We start from the raw sequence: 9,608 nt of genomic DNA, 5'->3' as shown, positions 1-9,608 counted from the left end.
CATATGATCCTAAGGTCAAGTTTTGACATCAGGTCAAGTTCACTACAATAGATGCAAATTCTTTGCAAAGAGAGACATTATCCCGACCAAGGTCAGAACGAAGTCTAAAGTTGCTTCTGTGTGCATCCGTTTTTATTAGAGCATGTAGGAGGGGTTAACAGATAAAAACAAATAATACAGATGCAGCAGTATCAGAAAACAGAAGCTACAAGCTCAGGTCAGAGTGCTCTCTGGATGCGTTCAGACCGCACTGCTCTCAGCGTGTCCAGCATACATGTCCAAAGTACACTTCTACACACAGAAACTTTGTTGAAACAAGCATACTGATAAGAAAAACAGTTTCAAATGATCAATAGTCCAAAACTCTCCAACATTCCTTCCTGTTTATCATTTAAACTGAGATTATAAACATGATAATTAAATAATTATTATTAAGTATGTATTTTCTAGGAATTCAGTGTGAATGACGCGGAAACTCCCCCCCAGGGCAGATGTTAAATTAGTGGGAGGAAAAACACCGTCATCGCTCCAGGCCCTGGATGGCAACGACCTTTTGCAGGCTCACTCTGTATTCCCTAAAAAGTAACTCAAATAATAAAACATAAAATCAAAAACCAATCAAAACATAATTAGTGTGAACTCATAAAATAAAAATAAAACAGTAGAAACAAAAAACAACAAGCTCTTTATGAGCATTAATTCTTCATGAACTGCATGAATAGAAATCTGTAAAAGCATAGAACAAATACTATTTGGCTAAACCAATTGAGCTTGGGGTCAAAGCATAAAATCATCAGGGGATGAAGTTCTCGTAGTCTGTTTCATGGCCAAGTAAAGCTGATACATCATCTCGGTACCAGTTATGTCAGGATAATTTCAGCACCGGAATCACTCTGCATTTTCTCTTGGCAAGTTAACATAGTCATGACGTCTCACTGGGTGCAGGGAAGCATATCCATCAGTCATCACGTTCGTTATTCATATGAGTCTGGTATAGATTAATGAGTCCTCCAGTAAAACTCTTCATCATCATCTTCTTCAAACATGGCACAATGCAAGAGAAGAAAAGACAAAACAGAATGAGGATCACATTTACTGGGGTACAGATTTTTAACACTAGCTGCCACCACGGTCCAGAAGTGAACCATGACCACAGGTCCCAGCCGGGACTTGGGTGGTGGTCTGTATCCCTTGCTCCCTTCAGGTTCCATAGGGAGCGGAGTGCTTCTTCAGCGTGGGTGTCATTTTCTCCTGGGATATAAGTACAGCATGATGTTCCAATAATTTGACATACACCACCTTGTGAGGCTGTCAGTAAGTCCAAAACCATACGGTTCTGCAGCACCATCAGGCGAAGTGCTGCTATTTCTCTGCTCCGAGCCTCTGCTAAATCAAGAGAGATGTTCACAAAGGCATGAAAGCGGTAATTCAGTGTCTCAATCATAAGTGCATTTTTCTCTACACCAATCCAAGGAAACACTGCGTGACTAACTTTACTTCCTGTTGACCAAAGTTTATGATCTCCTGGCACATCGGATCCCCAGATTGAGTCATGTGGTGTGAAATTTATTACCTCTCGTCTGCTGCGTTGTTTCATATTTGGTGGGTGAATAAGGAAAGTGTGGTCTGTCACCCATGTGGGAGCGCATATTCCAGTCCAGTTCACAGGCAGGGTCGAGTATTGTTTGTGTCCGCAGAGCCACCAGCCATTTTGAATGAAATACATACCATTTGAGGGGGCATTCATGTTCGCAGGCACCCCTTCTCCTTGGGTGTATGCACATCTATTGCGACATTGAGTTGCTTTGTCGAGTGCTCCCAACCAGTTGCCTCCTTTTTCACAAGTATTACTCAGACACGTGTGAGTCTTATTTCCCTGAATGTAGCATAACCTGTAAAATGATGATAAATCCAACCACATACCAAAACCATCATGCAGCCGATGATCCATCTAGCCAAAGTAGGTGACATCATGTACAGATGTACTGGACTGTGAGTGACCTATTCAAGGTGTAGGACGAAGGCAGATTGTTGCTCTCAGCATTGATTTCTTCACTGACCTTTGTGACGCCTCACCCTAGGTGATGAGGCCCCCTTGTGGTCAGGCTTTTTCAAACACCTTGGTTGATTAAGAGTCCAATACCTTGTGGAGTTTGCAGTGAGACAGATGGATCCAACTGGTTCTTTCTGCTATTTTCACAGCTGTGGGTGTGGTTAATAGCACTTGGTATGGTCCTTCCCAACGTGGACTGGCCCAATTTTTTCTTTTGATGACCTTAATGAAGACCCAGTCTCCGGGTTGAACTGATGATTTTTCCTGCGGAGACAAAGAATCAGAAGGCAGTAAATTGGTCTTGAATACTTCTTTCTCTTTAAACGTTTTTATCATAAAATCTGCTAATGTTTGTTCTTGTTCTGCTTTTTGCAGGTCTGGTGAGAACAAAGGCATTCTGTATGGTCTGCCATGTATTATTTCAAATGGAGTCAGACCATTAGAAGTTGGAGTAATTCTCATATACAGTTTGACCAGGTCCAGGCATTCAGGCCATGGATGGTTAGTTGTTTCCATACATTTCCTTAGTCTGCTTTTTACAGTCCCATTTGTTCTTTCAACCAATCCAGCACTTTGGGGATGTTAAGAACAATGGTTCTTTAAAGTTAGTCTTAGATGTGTGGCCATGTTTTGTATGACTTGATTCACAAAGTGAGGGCCATTATCACTATAAATGGTTTCAGGGATCCCATGTACAGGAACAATGTTTTTGCAAATAGCTTTAGCTACAGTTAGTGCATCTGCATGCTTAGAGGGGACTATTTCAATCCATTTAGAGAAAGCGTCAACCATTACAAGACAATACTTGTATGGTCCACTTTGTGTTAGTTCAATGAAATCCATGTACATTTTTTGAAATGGGTAAGTTGGAACAGGAAAAGAGCCTCTTTTAGGTCTCATGTTTCCCTGTGGGTTGTGTCTTATGCATGTTGGACAGGTTTTACAAAAGCCTTTTAAGTATGATTCAAGTCCATAAGTTGTGAAATATTTCTGTATTTGGCTAATCATCCCCTCACTTGACACATGGCAAAGCCCATGTGACAAGACTGTAGCGGCTTTGAATAGAGATTTAGGTAAAACTGGCTTATTATTAACATGATAAAAGCCTTCAGTATTCAGTGTGGCACCTTTTGTTTCCCATAACTGCTTTTCTTGTTTGGGTGTGGCGCGTTACATGTCCAAAAGTACTGATTTGTCAATCATGTCAGCTGTTTGCATAGTTAGTAGGTAGCTAGAACCATAGATACCTGCAGCTGCTTTTTTAGCTTCTTGGTCAGCTAATCTGTTACCATTTGATACTGTGTCTTTGCCTTTAGTGTGAGCTGCACATTTACAAACAGCAATCTTGTTTGGCAAGTGAATTGATTGTAGCAGTTCAGTTAATAGTTTAGCATGTGTAACTGGCTTCCCAGTAGAGGTCGTCATACCTCTATTCTCCCATTGTTTCGCAAAATAGAAGAGAGTTGAAAAAGCATACTGACTGTCAGTGTATACAGTCACATCCTTATTTTCTGCCAACTGGCAGGCACGTGTTAGAGCGATGATTTCTGCAGCTTGTGCAGAAGGATGTGTAGTCAATTGTTTTGCCTCCTTGATTTTATCAGGCAACTGTACAATGGCATAACCTGTTTGTGTTTTGCCTGTTTCTGTTTTTGAACAAGATCCATCCACAAACCACAACAAACCTCCAGACAAGTTAGTGTCTGTTAAGTCTGGCCTGGGAAGGTGGACCTGTTCAGTGACTTCCAAACAGTTGTGTGGTGTCCCATCATCAGGTAGAGGGACAAGTGTTACAGGATTCAAAACTGTACAACGTGCTATATGTATGTGAGGTTGAGACAACAATATAGCCGTGTATGAAAGGTGACATGCAGGTGACAATATGTTCATTTTACTCTGCAGCAGTAGCACATCAACAGCATGTGGGACCAGGAGATCAGTGTCATGGAAAAGGCTGACATCGGCTGATACCTGGACTGCAATTACTGCTGCACAGACTGCTTGCATGCATGGAGGGAGTGCCTGTGCTACAGAGTCGAGTTTTTTAGAGTAAAATGCCAACGGTTTAAGTTTGTCACCATGCTTCTGTAAAAGAACTGATGTCATAAAACCGTTTCTGCAATCAACGGTAAGCGTAAAACGCTTTGAGTAGTCAGGTAAAATTAAAGAGGTTGTTTGCATTAGTTTTTGTTTCAGTGTTGTAAATGCAAATGAGGCCTCTGTTGTTCAAGTGATTTTGTCTTTTAAAGCCATGGGTGTGTCATAAATCAAATTTAGCAAAGGCTGAGTCAGTTCTGCATAGTGTGGGATATAAGATCTGCAATAATTACAAAGTCCTAGGAATGACATGATTTGTTTTTTCGTTTCAGGCTTAGGAGCATCAGCAATGGTTTGTTTTCTTTTTGCTTGGATTTGTTTTCCTGCAGATGACAATGTGTGACCTAAATAGTCAACCTCAGTCCTAACCCATTGTATCTTATTCTTATTTACTTTGTGACCTGTCTGTGAGAGGTGGTGAAGTAAAGTAAGTGAGTCATGTTTTCATGCCTCTCGAGTGAGCGATGCTATTAAAAGGTCATCTACATTAACCAAAAGTTGACTGCCACCTTCAAGTGAAAGATTTGACAGGCAGGCCATAATGGCCTGTGTGAAGATGGTTGGACTGTCAGCAAACCCTTGTGGTAGCCTGGTGTATGTGTAGCCCTGGCCTTGAAACGTGAAAGCAAACCAGAACTGTGAGTCTGGGTTTATTGATACACTGAAAAACGCATTACTTAAATCTATCACCGTATAATACTTGTTATCAGGCCTTAAAGAGTTAAGTAAGGTGTGTGGATCCGGAACATTCGAAGCTCTTGTTTGAATTGCCTCATTAACTGATCTCAAATCTTGTACCATTCTCCAGTCTGTTTTATTTGCTTTTTGGACTGGAAAAATGGGTGTATTGCAAGGGGAATCAGAGCATTTTCTTATGATTCCTCCCTGCAATAAGTCAGCAATAACGGGTGCAATGCCCTGTATTGCCTCAGGTTTGAGTGGGTATTGTTTAATTACGGGCCTCCAGTTTGTCTTTGGTTTGATTTGGACTGGATGAATTGAGTTTAGTAATCCAACATCAGAAGGTCCTGAAGACCACAATGTTTCAGGTATTTCTCTCAAGTCTGCTTCATCCTGTTCAGAGAGAAAAACAGCCTCTGAGCGTCAGGATGAAAGTGTGTGGATTCTTGCTTCACATGTTATAATTTCACAAAGTTGTTTTTTTTCCAAATTTTACAGGTCAGACTATAGCTCCACCCACCCTGTGGTGAGGTGTAATCTGTGCATGAAGCAGCATCCTTTATTTTATATCTAACATCCTTCCACTGCATGTCATGTGGTTTAAATAAAGAAATGTGTGGTGTGGCGTCAAGTTTGTACAAAGGTCTTTGCTTTTCAGAAAGTGAGACTGCAGCACCAGCAAAAGAACTTCTGTCTGTGTACAACATTACAACAGCCATTGTGACCGGGCTTTCAGACAAAAAAATCAGAAACATAGTCACAGTCGTCGTATTTCAACACGTTCATTGTCACGTGCAGTTGACTCAAAGGCATCTGGTCATCAAGAGTTGTCAGTGCTCGTCCAGCTTCCTGCATTAAAAGTGAAACAATCGTCAAGTTTTGGGTCAATCCTAGGTCATATGAACAATAAATGTCATGTACTTCCTGATTTGCTTTCTGTTTTACTGCTGACAAAGCTGCATAGTCAGCCTTTCGTTTAAAGGTAGTGTACACTCTCTCACAGAGAGCCCGCCACTGTTCCTTGTATATCCCTGTCAGTTTGTTGTCGTCTACATAAGGGCAAGGGGTACCATCGTTTCGTCTCCCTGTGTAATTTCCCCTGACTCTTGCCCAAAATTTGCCCAGAGATGATTGGGCGGCCTCTCCTGTTTCCTGTCCATTAAGGCGATAAGAGTGTATAATGCCCTCCATATCCTGTATCCACGCCTGAGGGTCCTTTACAGGACTAGTTACTCCTTCTACAGCTTTTCTTGCTTCCTCAAGTGTCCATGGTCTGAACACGAGTCCAAATTGGGAACCCCCATCAGTGGCACAGGGATTCATGACTTGTATCAGAGGGAATGTGTTTGCATTGCCTTGTTCATGTGAGGTTGTAGCACTTCTCAGGCTACTTTTTATGCTGACGCCTGCTTTTTTAGGTAAGTTTGAGAGTGCGTCCAAGCGCTTATCAGCATTTGCTAAGTCCTGAGTTGGGTAAACAGATCCTGTGGAAAGTGGGGTCATGGTGTCAGTCGTAGTCTGGTCATATGGGGGAGGACACCTAGGTCCTGTTTCGTTATCTTCTGGTTTCACAAAGAGGGTGGTTGCTTTATTTATTTTAGTTTGTTTGTTCAGTTTGGATACGTTTATCAAATTTCTCCTCACTTGGGATTCTGTTTGCCAGATTTTTGCACATTTTAGTTGTTCTTCCAAATTTGTTTTTCTTTTTTTATTTTTTGCTAAAGCTTGTTTTTATTGTAGAATGGAAACAATCATTTCCCATGCATTAACCTTTAGACTTGGCTCAATTTTGTATTTTTTTGTCCATTTATCTAGGAATTTAATTGAGTCTGGGTGTTTCTGGTTCATGTATTTAACATCTTTGGCGAGCGCTTCCGTAGAGACTTACTTTTATTGCTTCCCATGATGTATAAGTATGAATACTGCGTTGTGTTTTATTAATATATTTGTGTGAGTGGTTCAATTGAAAATGTCTCAAAGACTCTCTGCACCTCCTGAGAAACAGGCTTCTGGACCAATCAGATGGATTGATTCGGTTTCTCGCTTTTGGGTTCTAATCCCGAAGCGTACAGAGATTTTAGATTCAAAGACCACGTCACCTTGAGAAAAAAAAATAAAAAAATTGAAAATCCTAATAGAAGTTTAAAAATGAATCACAGCTTGTGCGTTGGCACCGTTAGGTTTCAAAGCTGTAATCTCAATTGTAAACTGCTCAGTTATACATGCATTCACGCATTCACTCACAAAAGAGATATGAAAGGAAAAGAGAGAGTGAAAAAATGACAGTAATGCGATGCATCTAAAGAGATTACTGTTGAGCCTCACTGTTTGGTCCAATAAGTTCTTGGTAAAATGTCTCACTATTTTATATAGATCTTGACAAAAACATTTTACCTCACTTTTTTATTACACTGAAGGTGTACACCTTTTATGGATAGACTTTATTAGACCTTAACCTTATCGTTAAAAAATCTCACTTCTTTAAAATTTCAGATCTTGGCTTCAACAAAAAGAACTAGTTCTGTACCGTATTTTCTCGCACATAAATCTCATCCAGTAATTGTGCTAATTTGTTATACTCACGGTCTGTAGTCTGGTGAGGTGTCCGGTCGGATTCTCCGTCACTCTGTTAATCGGTGATCCGAGGGGGACCTAAAACGCTGGCCTGACGAGAAACGGTCTCTCAGGGCTTTACCTTTGTTACCGTGCACAGATCTGTAGCATGCCCATCTCAGACGTCACCGGCAACAGGCATGAGGAAATATCCGTGTCATGTGCACCATTTAATGTAGGTTTTTTTTCTTGTTTAGAAAACCAGCACCTATTAAAAAATAATTACGTACAACAGAAAACAGAGATGAGTTATAATAGATGCAAATTCTTTGCAAAGAGAGACATCATCCCGACCAAGGTCAGAACGAAGTCTAAAGTTGCTTCTGTGTGCGTCCGTTTTTATTAGAGCATGTAGGAGGGGTTAACAGATAAAAACAAATAATACAGATGCAGCAGTATTAGAAAACAGAAGCTACAAGCTCAGGTCAGAGTGCTCTCTGGATGCGTTCAGACCGCACTGCTCTCAGCGTGTCCAGCATACATGTCCAAAGTACACTTCTACACACAGAAACTTTGTTGAAACAAGCATACTGATAAGAAAAACAGTTTCAAATGATCAATAGTCCAAAACTCTCCAACAGTCAGCAGCTCGTTGTTGATGGACATCTTGGACACTGAGATACACCCTATAGCTGTCAGTGATCATGCTCCTGTCTGTTTAAATCTAACAAACAGAAAAGAAATCCAAAAAGTATAAACTGGAGATTTATCATTGCTTGATATATATAATATATATATAATATAATTATATAATAATATAATATATAATTGCTTGAAGATTGAGATTTTATAAAATATTTTACAGAAGAGTGGGCTTCATATCTGGAGTATAATGACTTGCCTGGAACATCAGCTGTTCTCTGGGAGGCAGGGAAAGCAGTGATGAGAGGTAAAATAATCTCATTCTCATCCCATAAGAAGAAAAAAGAAAATAAACATTCAGGAATTAGAAGAAACCATTAAATTGTTAGAAGCCTCCCAAGATGAAGACATGTTGGAGAAAATGTGTAAAGCAAAATTAGAATTAAATTAACTTATTAACAAAAAACTCAATTCTTAATACAAAGACTCAGAAAAGAAAACGTTGAGCAGAACAATAAATCAGCTAGCTTTCTAGCAAAACAGCTTAAAATAAATAAGGATAAAAACAACTATTCATTGTGTTAAAGACTTGACTGGGAATACAGTTTATGATCCTGAAAGAATAAACATCATTTTCAGAGATTTTTATAAAGCTTTATACTCACCCCAGATAAACCCATCAGATAATGAAAATGATCAATTCCTGGATAAAATAACACTTCCTAAATTATCAGATAATCAATAAATGGAGCTGGACTCGCCACTGACACCAGTGGAACTCCAGGAAGCCCTCAAAAGCATGTGCAATAAAAAGGCTCCAGGTCCAGATGGATTTCCAGCAGAGTTCTACAAAGAATTCTGGAATATCCTGGCACCACTATTTCACATAATGTTACAGGAAACTAAAAAAATAACAGACTTCCAGAGAATATAAACTCAACCAACATTAGTCTCCTGTTAAAACCAGGCAAAGACCCTGTATTACCTACCAGTTATCATCCCATATCCCTTATCAATGTTGATCTTAAAATAATTTGTCAAGCCCTCTCAAAAAGATTGGAAAAGATAACTCCTCTCATAATACATCCTGACCAAACTGGTTTTATAAAAGGTAGGCATTCATCCACAAATTCACGCAGATTATTTAATTTAATTGATTATTCTTACAGTAAAAATATTGAAACTGCAATATTCTTTCTAGATGCAGAAAAAGCTTTTGATAGAGTTAACTGGAAATTTTTATTTGCAGCCTTGCATAAATTTGGTTTTGGAGATTATTTCCTAAACTGGTTAAAAATATTATACACTTCCCCATCAGCATGCATTAGGACAAATAATCAAATATCTGCTAGCTTTCTTCTGCAAAGGGGCACCAGGCAGGGATGTCCACTCTCCCCCTCACTGTTTGCTATTTTAATTGAACTGCTAGCCGCAGCAATCAGGCAAACTACATATATAGAATAATCACTGTGAAAAACCATATCATGTTGCTGCTGATCTGTTTCATGTTGCTGCTGATCTGTTTCAATGTTGATGTGTTCATGCGTGCACATCTGCTCACAGACTCATGTTCATGTTTGTG

At 39.7% G+C, this 9,608-nt stretch overlaps 1 protein-coding gene across 1 annotated transcript in view; it reads right to left on the bottom strand.

Annotated features, from left to right (window-relative positions):
• Nucleotides 1-9,608, bottom strand: part of cacna1ba (calcium channel, voltage-dependent, N type, alpha 1B subunit, a) — a 668,325-nt gene that overhangs the window by 355,262 nt on the left and 303,455 nt on the right. The window lies entirely within an intron of this gene.

Source organism: Nematolebias whitei, chromosome 8 (assembly GCF_014905685.2).
Source record: "Nematolebias whitei isolate Nwh7 chromosome 8, NemWhi1, whole genome shotgun sequence".
NCBI lineage: Eukaryota > Metazoa > Chordata > Actinopteri > Cyprinodontiformes > Rivulidae > Nematolebias > Nematolebias whitei.
This window is presented reverse-complemented; position numbering and strand designations above follow the sequence as displayed.